Below are 20667 nucleotides of genomic sequence, written 5' to 3'. Positions count from 1 at the left end.
TCCCGCATCGTGCAAAATTATCTTGTTTTTCCTAAACAACACGATGTAACTCGAAATGCTTTGGTGTTGCATGTATGTCTAAGCGTGTAACCTCTAAAGAGAATGCACAGGAGAATTTTCTCTCGAAAGAATATGTAAGAATACAACGTTATAAGGAAATACAGTGTTGCAGAGTAAAGACAAATACGTACGTATTGGAAACACTTTATAAAAAGAAATAACGCATCGTAGAAAATTAGTTTGTATCTCCTAAACAACACGTGGTAACTCGAAAGGATTTAGTGTGGCGTGTACGTCTAAACATGTAGCCTCAAAAGAGAACCCACAGGAGAATTTTCTTTCGTCGAAATTTTTCAGAAAACCACGTTTTAAGGAAATCCCGCATCATGCGAAATTATCTTGTTTTTCATAAACAACACGTAGTAACTCGAAAAGCTTTGGTGTTGCCTGTATGTCTAAGTGTGTAGCCTCAAAAGGGAACGCACAGGATAGTTTTCTCTCGAAAGAATATGTAAGAATACCACGTTATAAGGAAATACAGTGTTGAAGAGAAAAGACAAATATGTACGTATTGGAAACACTTTATGAGAAGAAGTAACGCATCATACAAAATTAGCTTGTATCTCCTAAACACCACGTTTTAACTCGAAAAGATTTGGTGTGGCGTGTACGTCTAAACGTGTAGCCTCAAAAGAGAACCCACAGGAGAATTTTCTTTGGTCAAAATTTTTCAGAAAACCACGTTTTAAGAAAATCCCGCATCGTGCGAAATCATCTTCATTTTCCTAAACAATATGTTGTAACTGAAAAGCTTTTGTGTTGCATGTATGGGTAAGCTTGGAGCCTCAAAAAAGAAGGCACAGGAGAGTTTTCTCTCGAAAGAATATGTAAGAATACCACGTTATAAGGAAATACAATTGTGCAGAGTAAAGACAAATAAGTACATATTGGAAACACTTTACGAGAAGTAATAATGCATCTTACAAAATTATCTTGTATCTCCTAAACAACACGTTGTAACTCGAAAAGATTTGGTGTGAGGTGTACGTCTAAACGTGTAGCCTCAAAAGAGAACCCACAGGAGAATTTTCTTTCATCAACATTTGTCAGAAACCAAGTTTTAAGGACATCTCGCATCATGTGAAATTATCTTGTTTTTCCTAAACAACACGTTGTAACTCGAAAAGTTTTGTGTGGCGTCTATGTATAAGCGTGTAACCTCAAAAGAGAACGCACAGGATAGTTTTCTCTCGAAAGAATATGTAAGAATACCACGTTATAAGGAAATACAATGTTGCAGAGTAAAGACAATTACGTACATATTGGAAACACTTTACAAGAAGAATTAACACATCGTAAAAAATTAGCTTCTATCTCCTAAACAACACGTTGTAACTCGAAAAGATTTGGTGTGGCATGTACGTCTCAACGTGTAGCCTCAAAAGAGAACCGAGAGGAGAATTTTCTTTCTTCAAAATTTTTCAGAAAACCACGTTTTATGGAAATCTCGCATCGTTGGAAATTATCTTGTTTTTCCTAAACAACACGTTGTAACTCGAAAAGCTTTGGCGTTGCGTGTTTGTCTAAGCGTGTAGCCTCAAAAGAGAATGCACAGGAGAGTTTTCCCTCGAAAGAATATGTAAGAATACCACGTTATAAGGAAATACAGTGTTGTAAAGACAAAAAAGTACATATTGGAAACACTTTACGAGAAGAAATAACGCATAGTAAAAATTTTGCTTCTATCTCCTAAACAACACGTTGTAACTTGAAAAGATTTGGTGTGGCTCGTACTTATGCACATGTAACCTCAAAAGAGAACCCACAGGAGAACTTTCTTTCGTCAAAATTTGTCAGAAAACCACGTTTTAAGGAAATCCCGCATCGTGCAAAATTATCTTGTTTTTCCTAAACAACAAGTTGTAACTCAAAAAGCTTTAGTGTTACATGTATGTCTAAGAGTGTAGCCTCTAAAGAGAAGGCACAGGAGAGTTTTCTCTCGAAAGAACATGTAAGAATACAACGTTATAAGGAAATACAGTGTTGCAGAGTAAAGACAAATAGGTACCTATTGGAAACACTTTACAAGAAGAAATAACGCATCGTACAAAATTAGCTTGTATCTCCTAAATAACATGTGGTAATTCGAAAAGATTTGGTGTGTCGTGTACGTCTAAACGTGTAGCCTCAAAAGAGTACCCACAGGAGAATTTTCTTTCGTCAAAATTTTTCAGAAAGCCACGTTTTAAGGAAATCCCGCATCCTGCGAAATCATCTTCTTTTTCCTAAACAACATGTTGTAACTCGAAAAGCTTTGGTGATGCTTGTATGGGTAAGCGTGGAGCCTCAAAAGTGAAGGCACAGGAGAGTTTTCTCTCGAAAGAATATGAAAAAATACCATGTTATAAGGAAATACAGTGTTGCAGAGTAACGACAAATATGTATATATTGGAAACAATTTACGAGAAGAAATAACGCATCATACAAAATTATCTTGTATCTCCTAAACAACACGTGGTAACTCGAAAGGATTTGGTGTGGCTAGTACGTCTAAACATGTAGCCTCAAAAGAGAACCCACAGGAGAATTTTATTTCGTCAAAATTTGTCAGAAAACCACGTTTTAAGGAAATCCCGCATCGTGCGAAATTATCTTGTTTTTCATAAACAACACGTTGTAACTCGAAAAGCTTTGGTGTTGCCTGTATGTCTAAGTGTGTAGCCTCAAAAGGGAACACACAGGATAGTTTTCTCTCGTAAGAATATGTAAGAATACCACGTTATAAGGAAATACAATGTTGCAGAGTAAAGACAAACAGGTAATTTTGGGAAAAACTTTACGAGAAGAATTAACGCATCGTAAAAAATTAGCTTGTATGTCCTAAACAACACGTTGTAACTCGACAAGATTTGGTGTGGCATGTACGTCTAAACGTGTAGCCTCAAAAGAGAACCCATAGGAGAATTTTCTTTCGTCAAAATTTTTCAGAAAACTCGTTTTAAGGAAATCCCGCATCGTGGGAAATCATCTTCTTTTTCCTAAAAAACATGTTATAACTCGAAAAGCTTTGGTGTTGCGTGTATGTGTAAGCGTGGAGCCTCAAAAGTGAAAGCACAGGAGAGTTTTCTCTCGAAAGAATATCTAAGAATGCCACGTTATAAGGAAATACAATTTTGCAGAGTAAAGACAAATAAGTACATTTTGGAAACACTTTACTAGAAGAAATAACGCATCGTACAAAATTAGCTTGTATCTCCTAAACAACACGTTGTAACTCAAAAAAATTTGGTGTGACATGTACGTCTAAACGTGTAGCCTCAAAAAAGAACCCACAGGAGAATTTTCTTTCATCAAAATTTGTCAGAAACCACGTTTTAAGGAAATCTCACATCATGCGAAATTATCTTGTTTTTCCTAAACTACACGTTGTAAGTCGAAAAGCTTTGGTGCTGCGTGTATGTCTAAGCTTGTAGCCTCAAAAGAGAACACACAGGAGAGTTTTCTCTCGAAAGAATATATAAGAATACCACGTTATAAGGAAATACCGTGTTGCAGAGTAAAGACAAATACGTACGTATTGGAAACACTTTAAGAGAAGAAATAACTCATCATACAAAATTAGCTTGTATCTCCTAAACAACACTTGGTAACTCGAAAGGATTTGGTGTGGCGTGTACGTCTAAACGTGTAGCCTCAAAAGAGAACCAACAGGAGAATTTTCTTTCGTCAAAATTTTCAGAGAACCACGTTTTAACGAAATCCAGCATCGTGAGAAATTATCTTGTTTTTCATAAACAACAAGTTGTAACTCGAAAAGCTTTGATGTTGCCTGTATGTCTAAGTGTGTAGCCCCAAAAGGGAACGCACAGGATAGTTTTCTCTCAAAAAAATATGTAAGAATACCACGTTATAAGGAAATACAATGTTGCAGAGTAAAGACAAATACGTACGTATTGGAAACACTTTACGAGAAGAATTAAAGCATCTTAAAAAGTTAGCTTGTATCTCCTAAACAACACGTTGTAACTCGAAAAGATTTGGTGTGTCGTGTACGTGTAAATGTATAGCCTCAATAGAGAACCCACAGGAGAATTTTCTTTCGTCAAAATTTGTCAGAAAACCACGTTTTAAGGAAATCCCGCAAGGTGCTAAATCATCTTCTTTTACCTAAGCAACATGTTATAACTCGAAAAGCTTTGGTGTTGCGTGTATGTGTAAGCGTGGAGCCTCAAAAGAGAAGACACAGGAGAGTTTTCTCTCGAAAGAATATGTAAGAATACCACGTTATAAGGATATACAATTTTGCAGAGTAAAGACAAATAAGTAGATATTGGAAACACTTTATGAGAAGAAATAACACATCGTACAAAATTAGCTTGTATCTCCTAAACAACACGTTGTAACTCGAAAAGATTTGGTGTGACGTGTATATCTTAACGTGTAGCCTCAAAAGAGAACCCACAGGAGAATTTTCTTTAATCAAAATTTGTCAGAAACCATGTTTTAAGGAAATCTCGCATCGTGCGAAATTATCTTGTTTTTCCTAAACAACACGTTGTAACTCGAAAAGCTTTGTTGTTGCGTGTATGTCTAAGCTTGTAGCCTCAAAAGAGAATGCACAGGAGAGTTTTCTCTCGAAAGAATATGTAAGAACACCACGTTATAAGAAAATACAGTGTTGCAGAGTAAAGATAAATACGTACTTATTGGAAACACTTTAAGAGAAGAAATAACGCATCGTAAAAAATTAGCTTGTATCTCCTAAACAACACGTTGTAACTCGAAAAGATTTGGTGTGGCTCATACCTCTACACGTGTAACCTCAAAAGAGAACCCACAGGAGAACTTTCTTTCGTCAAAATTTTTCAGAAAACCACGTTTTATGGAAATCTCGCATAGTGCAAAATTATCTTGTTTTTACTAAACAACACATGGTAACTCAAAAAGCTATGGCGTTGCGTGATTGTCTAAGCGTGTAGCCTCAAAAGAGAACGCACAGGAGAGTTTTCCCTTGAAATAATATGTAAGAATACCACGTTATAAGGAAATACAGTGTTGCAGAGTAAAGACAAATAAGTACGTATTGGAAACACTTTAAGAGAAGAAATAAAGCATCATACAAAATTTGCTTGTATCTCCTAAAGAACACGTTGTAACTCGAAAAGATTTGGTGTGGCTCATACATCTACACGTGTTGCCTCAAAAGAGAACGCACAGGACAACTTTCTTTCGTCAAAATTTCTCAGGAAACCACGTTTTAAGGAAATCCCGCATCGTGCAAAATTATCTTGTTTTTCCTAAACAACACGATGTAACTCGAAATGCTTTGGTGTTGCATGTATGTCTAAGCGTGTAACCTCTAAAGAGAATGCACAGGAGAATTTTCTCTCGAAAGAATATGTAAGAATACAACGTTATAAGGAAATACAGTGTTGCAGAGTAAAGACAAATACGTACGTATTGGAAACACTTTATAAAAAGAAATAACGCATCGTAGAAAATTAGTTTGTATCTCCTAAACAACACGTGGTAACTCGAAAGGATTTAGTGTGGCGTGTACGTCTAAACATGTAGCCTCAAAAGAGAACCCACAGGAGAATTTTCTTTCGTCGAAATTTTTCAGAAAACCACGTTTTAAGGAAATCCCGCATCATGCGAAATTATCTTGTTTTTCATAAACAACACGTAGTAACTCGAAAAGCTTTGGTGTTGCCTGTATGTCTAAGTGTGTAGCCTCAAAAGGGAACGCACAGGATAGTTTTCTCTCGAAAGAATATGTAAGAATACCACGTTATAAGGAAATACAGTGTTGAAGAGAAAAGACAAATATGTACGTATTGGAAACACTTTATGAGAAGAAGTAACGCATCATACAAAATTAGCTTGTATCTCCTAAACACCACGTTTTAACTCGAAAAGATTTGGTGTGGCGTGTACGTCTAAACGTGTAGCCTCAAAAGAGAACCCACAGGAGAATTTTCTTTGGTCAAAATTTTTCAGAAAACCACGTTTTAAGAAAATCCCGCATCGTGCGAAATCATCTTCATTTTCCTAAACAATATGTTGTAACTGAAAAGCTTTTGTGTTGCATGTATGGGTAAGCTTGGAGCCTCAAAAAAGAAGGCACAGGAGAGTTTTCTCTCGAAAGAATATGTAAGAATACCACGTTATAAGGAAATACAATTGTGCAGAGTAAAGACAAATAAGTACATATTGGAAACACTTTACGAGAAGTAATAATGCATCTTACAAAATTATCTTGTATCTCCTAAACAACACGTTGTAACTCGAAAAGATTTGGTGTGAGGTGTACGTCTAAACGTGTAGCCTCAAAAGAGAACCCACAGGAGAATTTTCTTTCATCAACATTTGTCAGAAACCAAGTTTTAAGGACATCTCGCATCATGTGAAATTATCTTGTTTTTCCTAAACAACACGTTGTAACTCGAAAAGTTTTGTGTGGCGTCTATGTATAAGCGTGTAACCTCAAAAGAGAACGCACAGGATAGTTTTCTCTCGAAAGAATATGTAAGAATACCACGTTATAAGGAAATACAATGTTGCAGAGTAAAGACAAACAGGTAATTTTGGGAAAAACTTTACGAGAAGAATTAACGCATCGTAAAAAATTAGCTTGTATGTCCTAAACAACACGTTGTAACTCGACAAGATTTGGTGTGGCATGTACGTCTAAACGTGTAGCCTCAAAAGAGAACCCATAGGAGAATTTTCTTTCGTCAAAATTTTTCAGAAAACTCGTTTTAAGGAAATCCCGCATCGTGGGAAATCATCTTCTTTTTCCTAAAAAACATGTTATAACTCGAAAAGCTTTGGTGTTGCGTGTATGTGTAAGCGTGGAGCCTCAAAAGTGAAAGCACAGGAGAGTTTTCTCTCGAAAGAATATCTAAGAATGCCACGTTATAAGGAAATACAATTTTGCAGAGTAAAGACAAATAAGTACATTTTGGAAACACTTTACTAGAAGAAATAACGCATCGTACAAAATTAGCTTGTATCTCCTAAACAACACGTTGTAACTCAAAAAAATTTGGTGTGACATGTACGTCTAAACGTGTAGCCTCAAAAAAGAACCCACAGGAGAATTTTCTTTCATCAAAATTTGTCAGAAACCACGTTTTAAGGAAATCTCACATCATGCGAAATTATCTTGTTTTTCCTAAACTACACGTTGTAAGTCGAAAAGCTTTGGTGCTGCGTGTATGTCTAAGCTTGTAGCCTCAAAAGAGAACACACAGGAGAGTTTTCTCTCGAAAGAATATATAAGAATACCACGTTATAAGGAAATACCGTGTTGCAGAGTAAAGACAAATACGTACGTATTGGAAACACTTTAAGAGAAGAAATAACTCATCATACAAAATTAGCTTGTATCTCCTAAACAACACTTGGTAACTCGAAAGGATTTGGTGTGGCGTGTACGTCTAAACGTGTAGCCTCAAAAGAGAACCAACAGGAGAATTTTCTTTCGTCAAAATTTTCAGAGAACCACGTTTTAACGAAATCCAGCATCGTGAGAAATTATCTTGTTTTTCATAAACAACAAGTTGTAACTCGAAAAGCTTTGATGTTGCCTGTATGTCTAAGTGTGTAGCCCCAAAAGGGAACGCACAGGATAGTTTTCTCTCAAAAAAATATGTAAGAATACCACGTTATAAGGAAATACAATGTTGCAGAGTAAAGACAAATACGTACGTATTGGAAACACTTTACGAGAAGAATTAAAGCATCTTAAAAAGTTAGCTTGTATCTCCTAAACAACACGTTGTAACTCGAAAAGATTTGGTGTGTCGTGTACGTGTAAATGTATAGCCTCAATAGAGAACCCACAGGAGAATTTTCTTTCGTCAAAATTTGTCAGAAAACCACGTTTTAAGGAAATCCCGCAAGGTGCTAAATCATCTTCTTTTACCTAAGCAACATGTTATAACTCGAAAAGCTTTGGTGTTGCGTGTATGTGTAAGCGTGGAGCCTCAAAAGAGAAGACACAGGAGAGTTTTCTCTCGAAAGAATATGTAAGAATACCACGTTATAAGGATATACAATTTTGCAGAGTAAAGACAAATAAGTAGATATTGGAAACACTTTATGAGAAGAAATAACACATCGTACAAAATTAGCTTGTATCTCCTAAACAACACGTTGTAACTCGAAAAGATTTGGTGTGACGTGTATATCTTAACGTGTAGCCTCAAAAGAGAACCCACAGGAGAATTTTCTTTAATCAAAATTTGTCAGAAACCATGTTTTAAGGAAATCTCGCATCGTGCGAAATTATCTTGTTTTTCCTAAACAACACGTTGTAACTCGAAAAGCTTTGTTGTTGCGTGTATGTCTAAGCTTGTAGCCTCAAAAGAGAATGCACAGGAGAGTTTTCTCTCGAAAGAATATGTAAGAACACCACGTTATAAGAAAATACAGTGTTGCAGAGTAAAGATAAATACGTACTTATTGGAAACACTTTAAGAGAAGAAATAACGCATCGTAAAAAATTAGCTTGTATCTCCTAAACAACACGTTGTAACTCGAAAAGATTTGGTGTGGCTCATACCTCTACACGTGTAACCTCAAAAGAGAACCCACAGGAGAACTTTCTTTCGTCAAAATTTTTCAGAAAACCACGTTTTATGGAAATCTCGCATAGTGCAAAATTATCTTGTTTTTACTAAACAACACATGGTAACTCAAAAAGCTATGGCGTTGCGTGATTGTCTAAGCGTGTAGCCTCAAAAGAGAACGCACAGGAGAGTTTTCCCTTGAAATAATATGTAAGAATACCACGTTATAAGGAAATACAGTGTTGCAGAGTAAAGACAAATAAGTACGTATTGGAAACACTTTAAGAGAAGAAATAAAGCATCATACAAAATTTGCTTGTATCTCCTAAAGAACACGTTGTAACTCGAAAAGATTTGGTGTGGCTCATACATCTACACGTGTTGCCTCAAAAGAGAACGCACAGGACAACTTTCTTTCGTCAAAATTTCTCAGGAAACCACGTTTTAAGGAAATCCCGCATCGTGCAAAATTATCTTGTTTTTCCTAAACAACACGATGTAACTCGAAATGCTTTGGTGTTGCATGTATGTCTAAGCGTGTAACCTCTAAAGAGAATGCACAGGAGAATTTTCTCTCGAAAGAATATGTAAGAATACAACGTTATAAGGAAATACAGTGTTGCAGAGTAAAGACAAATACGTACGTATTGGAAACACTTTATAAAAAGAAATAACGCATCGTAGAAAATTAGTTTGTATCTCCTAAACAACACGTGGTAACTCGAAAGGATTTAGTGTGGCGTGTACGTCTAAACATGTAGCCTCAAAAGAGAACCCACAGGAGAATTTTCTTTCGTCGAAATTTTTCAGAAAACCACGTTTTAAGGAAATCCCGCATCATGCGAAATTATCTTGTTTTTCATAAACAACACGTAGTAACTCGAAAAGCTTTGGTGTTGCCTGTATGTCTAAGTGTGTAGCCTCAAAAGGGAACGCACAGGATAGTTTTCTCTCGAAAGAATATGTAAGAATACCACGTTATAAGGAAATACAGTGTTGAAGAGAAAAGACAAATATGTACGTATTGGAAACACTTTATGAGAAGAAGTAACGCATCATACAAAATTAGCTTGTATCTCCTAAACACCACGTTTTAACTCGAAAAGATTTGGTGTGGCGTGTACGTCTAAACGTGTAGCCTCAAAAGAGAACCCACAGGAGAATTTTCTTTGGTCAAAATTTTTCAGAAAACCACGTTTTAAGAAAATCCCGCATCGTGCGAAATCATCTTCATTTTCCTAAACAATATGTTGTAACTGAAAAGCTTTTGTGTTGCATGTATGGGTAAGCTTGGAGCCTCAAAAAAGAAGGCACAGGAGAGTTTTCTCTCGAAAGAATATGTAAGAATACCACGTTATAAGGAAATACAATTGTGCAGAGTAAAGACAAATAAGTACATATTGGAAACACTTTACGAGAAGTAATAATGCATCTTACAAAATTATCTTGTATCTCCTAAACAACACGTTGTAACTCGAAAAGATTTGGTGTGAGGTGTACGTCTAAACGTGTAGCCTCAAAAGAGAACCCACAGGAGAATTTTCTTTCATCAACATTTGTCAGAAACCAAGTTTTAAGGACATCTCGCATCATGTGAAATTATCTTGTTTTTCCTAAACAACACGTTGTAACTCGAAAAGTTTTGTGTGGCGTCTATGTATAAGCGTGTAACCTCAAAAGAGAACGCACAGGATAGTTTTCTCTCGAAAGAATATGTAAGAATACCACGTTATAAGGAAATACAATGTTGCAGAGTAAAGACAATTACGTACATATTGGAAACACTTTACAAGAAGAATTAACACATCGTAAAAAATTAGCTTCTATCTCCTAAACAACACGTTGTAACTCGAAAAGATTTGGTGTGGCATGTACGTCTCAACGTGTAGCCTCAAAAGAGAACCGAGAGGAGAATTTTCTTTCTTCAAAATTTTTCAGAAAGCCACGTTTTAAGGAAATCCCTCATCGTGAGAAATCATCTTTTTCCTAAACAACATGCTGTAACTCGAAAAGCTTTGGTCTTCCGTGTACGTGTAAGCATGGAGCCTCAAAAGAGAAGGCACAGGAGAGTTTTCTCTCGAAAGAATATGTAAGAATACCACGTTATAAGGAAATACAATTTTGCAGAGTAAAGACAAATAAGTACATATTGGGAATACTTTATGAGAAGAAATAACGCATCATACAAAATTAGCTTGTATCTCCTAAACAACACGATTTTCCTCGAAAGGATTTGGTGTGACATGTACATCTAAAAGTGTAGCCTCAAACGGGAACCCACAAGAGAATTTTCTTTCATCAAAATTTGTCAGAAACCACGTTTTAAGGAAATATCGCATCGTGCGAAATTATCTTGTTTTTCCTAAACAACACGTTGTAACTCGAAAAGATTTGGTGTTGCGTGTATGTGTAAGCGTGTAGCCTCAAAAGAGAACACACAGGAGAGTTTTCTCTCGAAAGAATATGTAAGAATACCACGTTATAAGGAAATACATTGTTGCAGAGTAAAGACAACTACGTACGTATGGGAAACACTTTAAGAGAAGAAATAACGCATCGTACAAAATTAGCTTGTATCTCCTAAACAACACGTTGTAACTCGAAAAGATTTGGTGTGGCTCATACCTCTACATGTGTAGCCTCAAAAGAGAACCCACAGGAGAACTTTCTTTCATCAAAATTTTTCAGAAAACCACGTTTTATGGAAATCTCGCATCGTGCGAAATTATCTTGTTTTTCCTAAACAACACGTTGTAACTCGAAAAGCTTTGTTGTTGCGTGTATGTCTAAGCTTGTAGCCTCAAAAGAGAATGCACAGGAGAGTTTTCTCTCGAAAGAATATGTAAGAACACCACGTTATAAGAAAATACGGTGTTGCAGAGTAAAGATAAATACGTACTTATTGGAAACACTTTAAGAGAAGAAATAACGCATCGTAAAAAATTAGCTTGTATCTCCTAAACAACACGTTGTAACTCGAAAAGATTTGGTGTGGCTCATACCTCTACACGTGTAACCTCAAAAGAGAACCCACAGGAGAACTTTCTTTCGTCAAAATTTTTCAGAAAACCACGTTTTATGGAAATCTCGCATAGTGCAAAATTATCTTGTTTTTACTAAACAACACATGGTAACTCAAAAAGCTATGGCGTTGCGTGATTGTCTAAGCGTGTAGCCTCAAAAGAGAACGCACAGGAGAGTTTTCCCTTGAAATAATATGTAAGAATACCACGTTATAAGGAAATACAGTGTTGCAGAGTAAAGACAAATAAGTACGTATTGGAAACACTTTAAGAGAAGAAATAAAGCATCATACAAAATTTGCTTGTATCTCCTAAAGAACACGTTGTAACTCGAAAAGATTTGGTGTGGCTCATACATCTACACGTGTTGCCTCAAAAGAGAACGCACAGGACAACTTTCTTTCGTCAAAATTTCTCAGGAAACCACGTTTTAAGGAAATCCCGCATCGTGCAAAATTATCTTGTTTTTCCTAAACAACACGATGTAACTCGAAATGCTTTGGTGTTGCATGTATGTCTAAGCGTGTAACCTCTAAAGAGAATGCACAGGAGAATTTTCTCTCGAAAGAATATGTAAGAATACAACGTTATAAGGAAATACAGTGTTGCAGAGTAAAGACAAATACGTACGTATTGGAAACACTTTATAAAAAGAAATAACGCATCGTAGAAAATTAGTTTGTATCTCCTAAACAACACGTGGTAACTCGAAAGGATTTAGTGTGGCGTGTACGTCTAAACATGTAGCCTCAAAAGAGAACCCACAGGAGAATTTTCTTTCGTCGAAATTTTTCAGAAAACCACGTTTTAAGGAAATCCCGCATCATGCGAAATTATCTTGTTTTTCATAAACAACACGTAGTAACTCGAAAAGCTTTGGTGTTGCCTGTATGTCTAAGTGTGTAGCCTCAAAAGGGAACGCACAGGATAGTTTTCTCTCGAAAGAATATGTAAGAATACCACGTTATAAGGAAATACAGTGTTGAAGAGAAAAGACAAATATGTACGTATTGGAAACACTTTATGAGAAGAAGTAACGCATCATACAAAATTAGCTTGTATCTCCTAAACACCACGTTTTAACTCGAAAAGATTTGGTGTGGCGTGTACGTCTAAACGTGTAGCCTCAAAAGAGAACCCACAGGAGAATTTTCTTTGGTCAAAATTTTTCAGAAAACCACGTTTTAAGAAAATCCCGCATCGTGCGAAATCATCTTCATTTTCCTAAACAATATGTTGTAACTGAAAAGCTTTTGTGTTGCATGTATGGGTAAGCTTGGAGCCTCAAAAAAGAAGGCACAGGAGAGTTTTCTCTCGAAAGAATATGTAAGAATACCACGTTATAAGGAAATACAATTGTGCAGAGTAAAGACAAATAAGTACATATTGGAAACACTTTACGAGAAGTAATAATGCATCTTACAAAATTATCTTGTATCTCCTAAACAACACGTTGTAACTCGAAAAGATTTGGTGTGAGGTGTACGTCTAAACGTGTAGCCTCAAAAGAGAACCCACAGGAGAATTTTCTTTCATCAACATTTGTCAGAAACCAAGTTTTAAGGACATCTCGCATCATGTGAAATTATCTTGTTTTTCCTAAACAACACGTTGTAACTCGAAAAGTTTTGTGTGGCGTCTATGTATAAGCGTGTAACCTCAAAAGAGAACGCACAGGATAGTTTTCTCTCGAAAGAATATGTAAGAATACCACGTTATAAGGAAATACAATGTTGCAGAGTAAAGACAATTACGTACATATTGGAAACACTTTACAAGAAGAATTAACACATCGTAAAAAATTAGCTTCTATCTCCTAAACAACACGTTGTAACTCGAAAAGATTTGGTGTGGCATGTACGTCTCAACGTGTAGCCTCAAAAGAGAACCGAGAGGAGAATTTTCTTTCTTCAAAATTTTTCAGAAAACCACGTTTTATGGAAATCTCGCATCGTTGGAAATTATCTTGTTTTTCCTAAACAACACGTTGTAACTCGAAAAGCTTTGGCGTTGCGTGTTTGTCTAAGCGTGTAGCCTCAAAAGAGAATGCACAGGAGAGTTTTCCCTCGAAAGAATATGTAAGAATACCACGTTATAAGGAAATACAGTGTTGTAAAGACAAAAAAGTACATATTGGAAACACTTTACGAGAAGAAATAACGCATAGTAAAAATTTTGCTTCTATCTCCTAAACAACACGTTGTAACTTGAAAAGATTTGGTGTGGCTCGTACTTATGCACATGTAACCTCAAAAGAGAACCCACAGGAGAACTTTCTTTCGTCAAAATTTGTCAGAAAACCACGTTTTAAGGAAATCCCGCATCGTGCAAAATTATCTTGTTTTTCCTAAACAACAAGTTGTAACTCAAAAAGCTTTAGTGTTACATGTATGTCTAAGAGTGTAGCCTCTAAAGAGAAGGCACAGGAGAGTTTTCTCTCGAAAGAACATGTAAGAATACAACGTTATAAGGAAATACAGTGTTGCAGAGTAAAGACAAATAGGTACCTATTGGAAACACTTTACAAGAAGAAATAACGCATCGTACAAAATTAGCTTGTATCTCCTAAATAACATGTGGTAATTCGAAAAGATTTGGTGTGTCGTGTACGTCTAAACGTGTAGCCTCAAAAGAGTACCCACAGGAGAATTTTCTTTCGTCAAAATTTTTCAGAAAGCCACGTTTTAAGGAAATCCCGCATCCTGCGAAATCATCTTCTTTTTCCTAAACAACATGTTGTAACTCGAAAAGCTTTGGTGATGCTTGTATGGGTAAGCGTGGAGCCTCAAAAGTGAAGGCACAGGAGAGTTTTCTCTCGAAAGAATATGAAAAAATACCATGTTATAAGGAAATACAGTGTTGCAGAGTAACGACAAATATGTATATATTGGAAACAATTTACGAGAAGAAATAACGCATCATACAAAATTATCTTGTATCTCCTAAACAACACGTGGTAACTCGAAAGGATTTGGTGTGGCTAGTACGTCTAAACATGTAGCCTCAAAAGAGAACCCACAGGAGAATTTTATTTCGTCAAAATTTGTCAGAAAACCACGTTTTAAGGAAATCCCGCATCGTGCGAAATTATCTTGTTTTTCATAAACAACACGTTGTAACTCGAAAAGCTTTGGTGTTGCCTGTATGTCTAAGTGTGTAGCCTCAAAAGGGAACACACAGGATAGTTTTCTCTCGTAAGAATATGTAAGAATACCACGTTATAAGGAAATACAATGTTGCAGAGTAAAGACAAACAGGTAATTTTGGGAAAAACTTTACGAGAAGAATTAACGCATCGTAAAAAATTAGCTTGTATGTCCTAAACAACACGTTGTAACTCGACAAGATTTGGTGTGGCATGTACGTCTAAACGTGTAGCCTCAAAAGAGAACCCATAGGAGAATTTTCTTTCGTCAAAATTTTTCAGAAAACTCGTTTTAAGGAAATCCCGCATCGTGGGAAATCATCTTCTTTTTCCTAAAAAACATGTTATAACTCGAAAAGCTTTGGTGTTGCGTGTATGTGTAAGCGTGGAGCCTCAAAAGTGAAAGCACAGGAGAGTTTTCTCTCGAAAGAATATCTAAGAATGCCACGTTATAAGGAAATACAATTTTGCAGAGTAAAGACAAATAAGTACATTTTGGAAACACTTTACTAGAAGAAATAACGCATCGTACAAAATTAGCTTGTATCTCCTAAACAACACGTTGTAACTCAAAAAAATTTGGTGTGACATGTACGTCTAAACGTGTAGCCTCAAAAAAGAACCCACAGGAGAATTTTCTTTCATCAAAATTTGTCAGAAACCACGTTTTAAGGAAATCTCACATCATGCGAAATTATCTTGTTTTTCCTAAACTACACGTTGTAAGTCGAAAAGCTTTGGTGCTGCGTGTATGTCTAAGCTTGTAGCCTCAAAAGAGAACACACAGGAGAGTTTTCTCTCGAAAGAATATATAAGAATACCACGTTATAAGGAAATACCGTGTTGCAGAGTAAAGACAAATACGTACGTATTGGAAACACTTTAAGAGAAGAAATAACTCATCATACAAAATTAGCTTGTATCTCCTAAACAACACTTGGTAACTCGAAAGGATTTGGTGTGGCGTGTACGTCTAAACGTGTAGCCTCAAAAGAGAACCAACAGGAGAATTTTCTTTCGTCAAAATTTTCAGAGAACCACGTTTTAACGAAATCCAGCATCGTGAGAAATTATCTTGTTTTTCATAAACAACAAGTTGTAACTCGAAAAGCTTTGATGTTGCCTGTATGTCTAAGTGTGTAGCCCCAAAAGGGAACGCACAGGATAGTTTTCTCTCAAAAAAATATGTAAGAATACCACGTTATAAGGAAATACAATGTTGCAGAGTAAAGACAAATACGTACGTATTGGAAACACTTTACGAGAAGAATTAAAGCATCTTAAAAAGTTAGCTTGTATCTCCTAAACAACACGTTGTAACTCGAAAAGATTTGGTGTGTCGTGTACGTGTAAATGTATAGCCTCAATAGAGAACCCACAGGAGAATTTTCTTTCGTCAAAATTTGTCAGAAAACCACGTTTTAAGGAAATCCCGCAAGGTGCTAAATCATCTTCTTTTACCTAAGCAACATGTTATAACTCGAAAAGCTTTGGTGTTGCGTGTATGTGTAAGCGTGGAGCCTCAAAAGAGAAGACACAGGAGAGTTTTCTCTCGAAAGAATATGTAAGAATACCACGTTATAAGGATATACAATTTTGCAGAGTAAAGACAAATAAGTAGATATTGGAAACACTTTATGAGAAGAAATAACACATCGTACAAAATTAGCTTGTATCTCCTAAACAACACGTTGTAACTCGAAAAGATTTGGTGTGACGTGTATATCTTAACGTGTAGCCTCAAAAGAGAACCCACAGGAGAATTTTCTTTAATCAAAATTTGTCAGAAACCATGTTTTAAGGAAATCTCGCATCGTGCGAAATTATCTTGTTTTTCCTAAACAACACGTTGTAACTCGAAAAGCTTTGTTGTTGCGTGTATGTCTAAGCTTGTAGCCTCAAAAGAGAATGCACAGGAGAGTTTTCTCTCGAAAGAATATGTAAGAACACCACGTTATAAGAAAATACAGTGTTGCAGAGTAAAGATAAATACGTACTTATTGGAAACACTTTAAGAGAAGAAATAACGCATCGTAAAAAATTAGCTTGTATCTCCTAAACAACACGTTGTAACTCGAAAAGATTTGGTGTGGCTCATACCTCTACACGTGTAACCTCAAAAGAGAACCCACAGGAGAACTTTCTTTCGTCAAAATTTTTCAGAAAACCACGTTTTATGGAAATCTCGCATAGTGCAAAATTATCTTGTTTTTACTAAACAACACATGGTAACTCAAAAAGCTATGGCGTTGCGTGATTGTCTAAGCGTGTAGCCTCAAAAGAGAACGCACAGGAGAGTTTTCCCTTGAAATAATATGTAAGAATACCACGTTATAAGGAAATACAGTGTTGCAGAGTAAAGACAAATAAGTACGTATTGGAAACACTTTAAGAGAAGAAATAAAGCATCATACAAAATTTGCTTGTATCTCCTAAAGAACACGTTGTAACTCGAAAAGATTTGGTGTGGCTCATACATCTACACGTGTTGCCTCAAAAGAGAACGCACAGGACAACTTTCTTTCGTCAAAATTTCTCAGGAAACCACGTTTTAAGGAAATCCCGCATCGTGCATAATTATCTTGTTTTTCCTAAACAACACGATGTAACTCGAAATGCTTTGGTGTTGCATGTATGTCTAAGCGTGTAACCTCTAAAGAGAATGCACAGGAGAATTTTCTCTCGAAAGAATATGTAAGAATACAACGTTATAAGGAAATACAGTGTTGCAGAGTAAAGACAAATACGTACGTATTGGAAACACTTTATAAAAAGAAATAACGCATCGTAGAAAATTAGTTTGTATCTCCTAAACAACACGTGGTAACTCGAAAGGATTTAGTGTGGCGTGTACGTCTAAACATGTAGCCTCAAAAGAGAACCCACAGGAGAATTTTCTTTCGTCGAAATTTTTCAGAAAACCACGTTTTAAGGAAATCCCGCATCATGCGAAATTATCTTGTTTTTCATAAACAACACGTAGTAACTCGAAAAGCTTTGGTGTTGCCTGTATGTCTAAGTGTGTAGCCTCAAAAGGGAACGCACAGGATAGTTTTCTCTCGAAAGAATATGTAAGAATTCCACGTTATAAGGAAATACAGTGTTGAAGAGAAAAGACAAATATGTACGTATTGGAAACACTTTATGAGAAGAAGTAACGCATCATACAAAATTAGCTTGTATCTCCTAAACACCACGTTTTAACTCGAAAAGATTTGGTGTGGCGTGTACGTCTAAACGTGTAGCCTCAAAAGAGAACCCACAGGAGAATTTTCTTTGGTCAAAATTTTTCAGAAAACCACGTTTTAAGAAAATCCCGCATCGTGCGAAATCATCTTCATTTTCCTAAACAATATGTTGTAACTGAAAAGCTTTTGTGTTGCATGTATGGGTAAGCTTGGAGCCTCAAAAAAGAAGGCACAGGAGAGTTTTCTCTCGAAAGAATATGTAAGAATACCACGTTATAAGGAAATACAATTGTGCAGAGTAAAGACAAATAAGTACATATTGGAAACACTTTACGAGAAGTAATAATGCATCTTACAAAATTATCTTGTATCTCCTAAACAACACGTTGTAACTCGAAAAGATTTGGTGTGAGGTGTACGTCTAAACGTGTAGCCTCAAAAGAGAACCCACAGGAGAATTTTCTTTCATCAACATTTGTCAGAAACCAAGTTTTAAGGACATCTCGCATCATGTGAAATTATCTTGTTTTTCCTAAACAACACGTTGTAACTCGAAAAGTTTTGTGTGGCGTCTATGTATAAGCGTGTAACCTCAAAAGAGAACGCACAGGATAGTTTTCTCTCGAAAGAATATGTAAGAATACCACGTTATAAGGAAATACAATGTTGCAGAGTAAAGACAATTACGTACATATTGGAAACACTTTACAAGAAGAATTAACACATCGTAAAAAATTAGCTTCTATCTCCTAAACAACACGTTGTAACTCGAAAAGATTTGGTGTGGCATGTACGTCTCAACGTGTAGCCTCAAAAGAGAACCGAGAGGAGAATTTTCTTTCTTCAAAATTTTTCAGAAAGCCACGTTTTAAGGAAATCCCTCATCGTGAGAAATCATCTTTTTCCTAAACAACATGCTGTAACTCGAAAAGCTTTGGTCTTCCGTGTACGTGTAAGCATGGAGCCTCAAAAGAGAAGGCACAGGAGAGTTTTCTCTCGAAAGAATATGTAAGAATACCACGTTATAAGGAAATACAATTTTGCAGAGTAAAGACAAATAAGTACATATTGGGAATACTTTATGAGAAGAAATAACGCATCATACAAAATTAGCTTGTATCTCCTAAACAACACGATTTTCCTCGAAAGGATTTGGTGTGACATGTACATCTAAAAGTGTAGCCTCAAACGGGAACCCACAAGAGAATTTTCTTTCATCAAAATTTGTCAGAAACCACGTTTTAAGGAAATATCGCATCGTGCGAAATTATCTTGTTTTTCCTAAACAACACGTTGTAACTCGAAAAGATTTGGTGTTGCGTGTATGTGTAAGCGTGTAGCCTCAAAAGAGAACACACAGGAGAGTTTTCTCTCGAAAGAATATGTAAGAATACCACGTTATAAGGAAATACATTGTTGCAGAGTAAAGACAACTACGTACGTATGGGAAACACTTTAAGAGAAGAAATAACGCATCGTACAAAATTAGCTTGTATCTCCTAAACAACACGTTGTAACTCGAAAAGATTTGGTGTGGCTCATACCTCTACATGTGTAGCCTCAAAAGAGAACCCACAGGAGAACTTTCTTTCATCAAAATTTTTCAGAAAACCACGTTTTATGGAAATCTCGCATTGTGCGAAATTATCTTGTTTTTCCTAAACAACACGTTGCAACTCGAAAAGCTTTGGCGTTGCGTGTTTGCCTAAGCATGTAACCTCAAAAGAGAACGCACAGGAGAGTTTTCCCTCGAAAGAATATGTAAGAATACCACGCTATAAGGAAATACAATGTTGCAGAGTAAAGACAAATAAGTACGTATTGGAAACACTTTATTAGAAGAAATAATGCATCGTAAAAAATTTGCTTGTATCTCCTAAACAACACGTTGTAACTTGAAAAGATTTGGTGTGGCTCATACGTCTAAACGTGTAGCCTCAAAAGAGAACCCACAGGAGAACTTTCTTTCGTCAAAATTTGTCAGAAAACCACGTTTTAAGGATATCCCGCACCATGCAAAATTATCATGTTTTTCCTAAACAACACGTTGTAACTCGAAAAGCTTTGGAGTCGCATGTATGTCTATGCGTGTAGCCTCTAAAGAGAACGCACAGGAGATTTTTCTCTCGGAAGAACATGTAAGAATACAACATTATAAGGAAATACAGTGTAGCAGAGAAAAGACAAATACATACTTATTGGAAACACTTTACGAGAAGAAATAACGCATCATACAAAATTAGCTTGTATCTCCTAAACAACACGTGTTAACTCGAAAAGATTTGGTGTGGCGTGCACGTCTAAACGAGTAGCCTCATAAGAGAACCCACAGGAGAATTTTCTTTCGTCAAAATTTGTCAGAAAACCTCGTTTTAAGGAAGTCCCGCATCGTTCTAAATTATCTTGTTTTTCATAAACAACATGTTGTAACTCGAAAAGCTTTGGTGTTGCCTGTATGTCTAAGTGTGTAGCCTCAAAAGGGAACGCAGAGGAGAGTTTTTTCTCGAAAGAATATGTAGGAATACCACGTTATAAGGAAATACAGTGTTGCAGAGTAAAGACAAATACGTACGTATTGGAAACACTTTACGAGAAGAAGTAATGCATCTTAAAAATTAGCTTGTATCTCCTAAACAAAACGTTGTAACTCGAAATGATTTGGTGCGGCGTGTATGTCTAAACGTGTAGCCTCAAAAGAGAACCCACAGGAGAATTTTCTTTCGTCAAAATTTTTC

Source organism: Apodemus sylvaticus, chromosome 20 (genome assembly GCF_947179515.1).
Source record: "Apodemus sylvaticus chromosome 20, mApoSyl1.1, whole genome shotgun sequence".
NCBI lineage: Eukaryota > Metazoa > Chordata > Mammalia > Rodentia > Muridae > Apodemus > Apodemus sylvaticus.
The sequence above is the reverse complement of the archived record's forward strand: the minus strand, read 5'-3'. Positions refer to the sequence as shown.